A 7086-nucleotide genomic window follows, 5' to 3' on the forward strand; every position below is an offset into this window, starting at 1 on the left:
TTGTGCAGCCTGGACATCTTCTGCTAAGTGGCAGATGGAGTTGTTCCCTCCCTTCCCTTGCCTCTCAGCAGGGTCAGAAGGCTCAAACACTCATTCACTTTTGGTCAGTGTAGCTCCTAATATTGTATGCTGAGCTGAAGTCAACCAAGATGTTGAAAAGAGCATCAGGTGGTAAGGATGAGAAACAAAGTCTGTGGGAGATGCTTTCCAAAATGAAAACAATGATACAGCCACGAATATAACGATATTTTTCTTAGAAAAGTTATTTCATGGATTCTTAAATGCTCTACTGTATATGGTAATGAGTGGTGGCAATTTGATTTTACTTTTTCAACAGGGTAGCAAGGAGGGGAGACAAGGGCCACAAATGAAGAATGTTGCAAAGCTTACAGATATTAATTGATGAGAGATTGGCTGTGGCTTTCCTCTAACAGCTACTTTTCATCAACTTGGTTTTATGCAAAGTACTGAATGAGCTTTTAAATAGGTATAGATATGCCTTTGGCATGCCATTGATTATCAGATTGATTTTGTCATGAGACTGATACTAGCAGGACTGTAACAATACAGGAAAGTATTGTGGGGTTGTGTCACCAATTTGATTCTCCAGCAGAATCAACCCTTCAACCAGTGTGTTGAATTTTGGTGTCAAAAGTGTCAAATTTTGGAATAAAAAGTCTCTCATTGTCTCAGGGAGGTAGGAGGGCCAGCAGGTAGGAGCGTTCTCCTTCTGGTGCATTGGCCCCCAAGATGATGGTAACTTTGGGAGTAGTTTGTGTGTTTGTGAGCTTCAGCAATGGTAGTTTGTATATGAATTGTCTGCAACGACATATGAATTGTCATCTTCATGATATTATCATTCTCAGTAACTATGGCAGTGAATAAAAAAGCCCATGGGACCATGTGGCCAGGGGAAAAAATGGACCTTCATGTGGGGATCCATCTCATGTAGCCAGAGCATCTCAACCTTCCCTAAAGCTAAGGAACTTAGTGCTCTAAGTCAGGCAGCCCATTGCATTGCTCAGTGAAGATGTGGAGATTCATTTTAGAAATGCTTTAAAGGCATGATCAAAATTGAAAAATATATATATGTGTAACTTCAGTTGAACTTTATTTCCTGGCCAAAATAAACATTATTTCTACCTAGAAACACAGACTGTACTTTTATCTCAAGATGAACACTGGTCTGAATGTTGATTGATGCCATTGAGTATCTGCACACATGTGCTTATGGGCACATGTAGATGTGGCACTGTTTATTGGGCATGATGGTGATGGGTTGGTGGTTGGACTGGATGACCTCAGAGATCTTTTCCAACCTTAAAAGTTCTACACTTCTATGGTTTGTACATGCATTTATGTACCTAGACCATGAGCATCACATGCACTAGTTAGAAAAGTGGAAAGATGTTCCTGTGTGTAGCACAATAGAAAATGATTCATTCCTCAGGGGAATTGAATGAGGGAGAAGAGGAAAACAATTACAATAAAAAAGCAAAGCAAGGCCTGAGGTGCTAATAAACTCTAGCCTTTCTAAAATGAGAAGCAGATTTAGTAAGCAACATGCAAAAGAGTGCCTGTGTCACCAGAGCGTGCCAGGCACATCAGGATGGGGAGCCATTTGAATACATTTCAAGACGGAGCATTGAGGGAAAAATACAATGAACAGCAAACCAAATTAAAAACAACAACAGGATATGTCCTTTAAATGACTCATCCAGCCTCAGCTGATGCCGAAGTACAGTATGTGCAGAGACGGTAGACTTGCACTGAGAGGCATATTTTCCTAAAGCACTTTCTTTTCCTAGCCATTGCCTGAAAGCTACAGTCAGTGCTTGGAACATCTGTGTTTATTTTGCATGACAAACTTGTTCCTCGGCTTTGACAAAATGCGTGCTGATTTGGGACTTGGGGTTTGCAGTTCTTCCATGGGGCTGCGCTGAAGCACATGCGGCTGGCCATGGCATTGGTATATAATACATATTACATGATTTCATACATATTTAATGACAAATGTGCTATATTTTTAATCTTTATAGCTTTAATGTGTGCAAGTGGTTTTAATAATTGGTGCTGTAGGATAGTTACTTCCCAGAATTATCCTGCAAAATTGCTGTGTTTTCAGCCTTTCGTTGTGCAGGTTGTAAATTATAAAACTTGGGTAGTAATAAACTTGGCACCCACTCCTTGCTCTTTAGAGATGCCAACCTGTAACCATAATAGAAAGATACATGCTGGCAAAAATTCCTCTCCAAAGTCTTCATCATCTTGTTTGTACACCCTTCACGGGGAATCGAGAGGTCAGAGGAATCCAACTCCTGACCTGGAGGAGACACTGGCACTGCTGCACTGTTGCTTCAGGGCAAGGAAGCTGGTGAAGGGTCTGGAACATAAGTTTTAAGGGGAGCATCTGAGGGAACAAGGACTGTTCAGTCTGGGGAAGAGGATGATCAGGGGAGAACTCACTGCTCACTACAACCTCTGAAAGGAGGTTGTACTGAGGTAGGTGTCAGTCTGTTTTCTCAGGTAAAGCAATAGAATGAGAGGTAATGTACTTATGTTGTGCCAGGGGAGGTTCAGGTTGGATATTAGGAAACATTGCCATTCAGGAAGAGCAGTGAGGCACTGGCACAGGCTGTCCAGAGAGCTGGTGGACTCACTGTCCCTGGAGGTGTTCAACATCTCCAGGATGGAGATGTGGCACTGAGGGACATGGTTAGTGGGAATGGTGGAGATAGGTTGGTGTTTGGACTTGGTGATCTTAGAGGTCTTTTCCAACCTTAATAATTTATTATTCTACTTGTTGTTGTGGTAACAGCCACAGATGGTGCCCCTTGGGCAGTCTCAGACACCTGGCACTGCTTGTTGGTGACTATAGGGAGCAAAATAACTTAGAAGCAAGCACAGATAGGGGGTAGGGGGTTGCATGAACCTCTCCATTCCTCTGGGACATTCCTCTGCTTCCTTCCTGCTCAGAGCAGTTAAAATGGCAAGAAATTAGGCTGATGTTATTCAAATTCCTCCAAATGGTACTATGGGATGGCGCTATTTTGATCCTCTGGAAGCGGTCACTGGGTCTGACTTCCCAGCATTGGCACTTCAGTCTACAGCCCAAGAGTAGATCTGGAAATGTGCAGAATCCCATTCTGCTGGCTAAATTCTTGGAGATCTGTGTTCTCGTAGCACAAGAAAATGCTGTAAGTAAGCCTGAATCAAACAGCTCTTTTTAAGAATCAAATAAATATAAAGAAACAACTCAAAACTGTAGGAAGGCATTCTGAAGAAATTCTGTTTTGGCTGCTACTTGTTTTATTTGCCATTTCCCAGTTGTGTTGATTCTGGCTGTGCCCTGCTAGCACAGTGACATTTGCTTTGCCTACTGTCCCCCAGCTTGCATTCAGGCCGTGAAGCTAGAGTCTCTCCTCGGTTTCCTGGCTGGGACAGTGTCATGTGTTCCTGGTTTGCCTTGCACTTGCTGGTGTCTCTAGGGTAAAAGTGGAGCATGACTTTCCATCATTATCCTGCATATTTTGGATGTTTTTACGTGACAGTGCTAATCAAGAGGGATCTAGACAAACAAACAAGCCTATGAAAATTGATTCTTCCTGGACTGTGGGTTCTGTGCCACACAGTAAATCTGCATTTAGCTCTTTGTCATGTCACAATCAATTCAAAAGAGAGGAATTATTTATTTATTTTTTTTTTTAAGTCACAGCTACTCAGTTTAATGAGGAAAACCTAAAGGTTAACTAAAACACCCCTTCTGCTAGTGTGACACAATGCCCATGGTGCATTTGTAACAAAGCACAAATCAGTTTTCTCCCATTAAGCACCCATGTAGGGCTGATGTTTGCCAGCTTTCATTTAGGGCTGAGTTATGAAGGTTACTGAGTGCTCTAGCAGTCAGGCCTTATTAAAATGTGTAATAAACTGAGAGGACACCATCAGTATTAAACTTTGCTGGCTAGTGTTCAGGTTTGCCCTTCTAGGACTTGATAGCTCTATACTCTAAATACAACAGTTCCCAGAATGGAACAGTTCCCAGGATGGGGCAGCTCTTTTACAGGTATGTGGCCTGTGTAATTGAATGAGTAGGATTTTATATTCCACCTGTTAATGCAAGATTTCTAGATTTCATCAAATTGAAAAAAAAAAAAAAAGAAGAAGAAGAATCAGGATTTTGCAGATTGAATAATGTATTCATGGAAGGATGGAAATGTTTCAAATGCTTAAAAATGAGCTGAATGAACCATAGAATCATTTAGACTGGAAAAGACCTCTAAGATCACCAAGTCTGACCATCACCCCATCACCAACATGCCCACTTAACTATGTCCCTCATTTCCACATCTCCACTGTTCTTGAAAATCTTCAGGGATGGTGACTCCATCAGTGAATGGTGGCAGAATTCTTGTCATTAGGAAGCTCTTTCTGTCCCTGGAGCCCAAAAGCATGTTTGCAGCAGCCCAGACTACAGCAGCTGTCTGAGGTCTCTCCATTCTGCTCTCTCTTTCTGCTATGGTCTGCTCTTCAGCTATTGGGCAATCCCATTACCCTGTCAAGGCAGAGACGTGGCACTGTGTGGTAGTAGTGTTATGGATAAATTAACCACAGCCCACAATGCCCACATACCTCATTCAGTGGGGGGTGTCAGATGGAGTGACTCAACCCCTGACAAATAAATTCAGGCTCACCATGTGCTTGAACACTCATGAGTTCAACTTTGGGGACTGAATCCCAGTGCAGCAGCTCAAAGAGCCCACTGCCACCTCCAAAGGCTTCCAAGCAGCAAGTTTCCTTGCAGATTTGTGGTGTTTATATACTAAGTCCTTGCTGCAGAAACTCTTCAGCTTCCAGAGAAACACTTTAAGGGCGATAAACAAACTCTGGTTATCCCTGGAGACAGTGGCAGGAAAATGGCCTAAGGTAACAATCGCTCCTTTGATTGTGCATATTGCCTTTAGCTTCCACCTCCCGGCAATATTTCACTCTCTCTGAATCTCTTCTTACCCTTGGGCAATATTTAGCTGCTACAGTCCTTTGAGGCCAGTCAATATATGTAAAATATGTTGTTCCAGGTACATAGAAGAGTTTATTGGAAGGCTATTCAATGAAGTTTTGTGTCCTTGGTTTTGGTGGGGTAGAAAACAAGGGCAAGGGAGCATTCTTCTTTTGAAAGGAATGTTTTCAGAACCAGAGTTCGAGGGTTTCGGTTTAGCACTCTCTCCCCATCTTCTCCAATTTTGTGCCTCTGCAGTTTGATGATTAGATATCAGTGGTCTGGAAAAGTAATCCTTATAAAGACTTGGCTTGGTGGAAGATTCCCACATGCATTTCATTACAAGTGAATTTTATGTAATCAAAATGATAGCAAACAACTTAAAAAAATAAGTAAGAATAATTATATATTTTTTTTAATTACTAGGACTACATTTCTTCTTAATGCTATTTTTGCCTGGAATTAAATTTTGTGTCAGTCAGTGATATTTTAAGCTTGATTATAGTCAAACAATTAGAAATTCATAACTGTAGCAAGACCTAAAGAGACAATAACAAAATTATGATGATTTAAATTTCACCACAAAATACAGAAAAACAGGTGAAGGTATTAACAAATCTCTCTCTCTCTAATTCCCTAGCTAATACTTTATGTGAATCATTTTCAGTCATTAATTCTCATGAGCTTTTAGATGCCAACATTAGCTGTGTGTGCGATGATTGTTAACCTAAATTCCCATGCTACTATTGCTGATTCAAGATTTAGAAACAAGACAAATGTCTTCTTGGAAGCAAATCCTGCTGTTTGAAAGAGAGGAAAGAAACTACTTTGAGAAGAAAGCTCAGATAATAAGTGTCAGCAGCCTTTCTGTTTCTCAGACAACTGTACTGTAACTCACTGTGGTCATTCAGCTCTACCCAGACCTTGGTTCCTTCTGAGAGAAAGAGAGAAAATTGATAATGATGTTTTTGCTATTAAAAGCTCTCTTAATTTTGAGTTACTGTAAAGCAACCTAGTTTCCAGGTAACTTAAAAGAGTACCTGTTCACTGCCTGTCTCTATTAAGTTTACTGATGAATGCAACCAACATTACCTTCATTATTTGACAAAGTGCTTCAGCAAATGTTGAACTTAGATTCTTGAACTCAAATGTATGTTGAAATGTTTTGTAGAATGTGAATATTGAGGCAAGAGGTTACCACAAGAACATTGGAAATAAAGTTTTCATACTGTCCCCAAAGGCTTCAAATGCACAAGGTTAAAATACAACTGTGGAATATTCTTGATTACAAAATGTTAAAATATTTTTCTGTGGCATGATTCAAACCTGCACATTTCTTTTTCTATTACAGTGCCTCATGCACCAGGTTTCTTCTCATCATTGGATGCTGCTGTACAACTGTATCTTTAGCAACCCTGTATATCTATGGATCAAATGTATGATCATGAGGCAACAGAAGAGATGAAGTCTGTAAGGTAAGGGATATTCAAATCTTACTTAGCAGAAAGCTCTGTGTGATATGAAAAGTTAGTTAGTAAAAATGCCTGTAACTCTGAATAAAGTATCACAAAGAGATGTAAATATTATGATTCCCATTGGCATGCTGTGAAATCCGTGTTTTTCTGTGACTGGAGCATATGATTCTGTTTTAAGCAGCGTCTGATTGAGAGGAAATCAAGGTTAGTGAGAAGGGAGTTTTTAGACAATAAGTAAGAAATAAAAAGGGGCTGGTTTTTTTTTGGCATTTTCCCCCCTGCTTCTTCATGTAATTTTGGTGTTATAGTTCTGTTTGGAGACCCAAATTTTTATTTTCATTTGTGTTTGTTGCTAATTATGAAGCATGGTAACTCATTATGAATACTTAAAATGTATGTTTTTGAATGAAGGCGTCCAGTTTGTGTGGTTTTATTTTAAGATACTTGTGGGCAAAAAGTTTCATTCAGGACTATGGTTTGGACTGTATAACTTCATAAAGATTTAATTAGCATTCCTCCTTTGGAACATGCACACTCGGTGCTGAGATGAAGAAGGTATTTCTGCACCAGTGTAGTGCTCAGAACCCCACTGTGCCATGCACTGCCTTCAAA

At 40.3% G+C, this 7086-nt stretch overlaps 1 long non-coding RNA gene across 1 annotated transcript in view; it reads left to right on the forward strand.

Annotated features, from left to right (window-relative positions):
* LOC116231049 (uncharacterized) overlaps nt 1-6468 on the forward strand; it is a 149128-nt gene extending 142660 nt beyond the window's left edge. Inside the window, exon 5 of the long non-coding RNA XR_016465961.1 lies at nt 6351-6468. This is a non-coding gene — a long non-coding RNA (uncharacterized LOC116231049). The remainder of the gene's footprint in view (nt 1-6350) is intronic.
* Nucleotides 6469-7086: the final 618 nt, after the last annotated feature.

Source organism: Phasianus colchicus, chromosome 4, assembly GCF_987193195.1.
Source record: "Phasianus colchicus chromosome 4, bPhaCol1.hap1.1, whole genome shotgun sequence".
Taxonomy (NCBI): Eukaryota; Metazoa; Chordata; class Aves; order Galliformes; family Phasianidae; genus Phasianus; species Phasianus colchicus.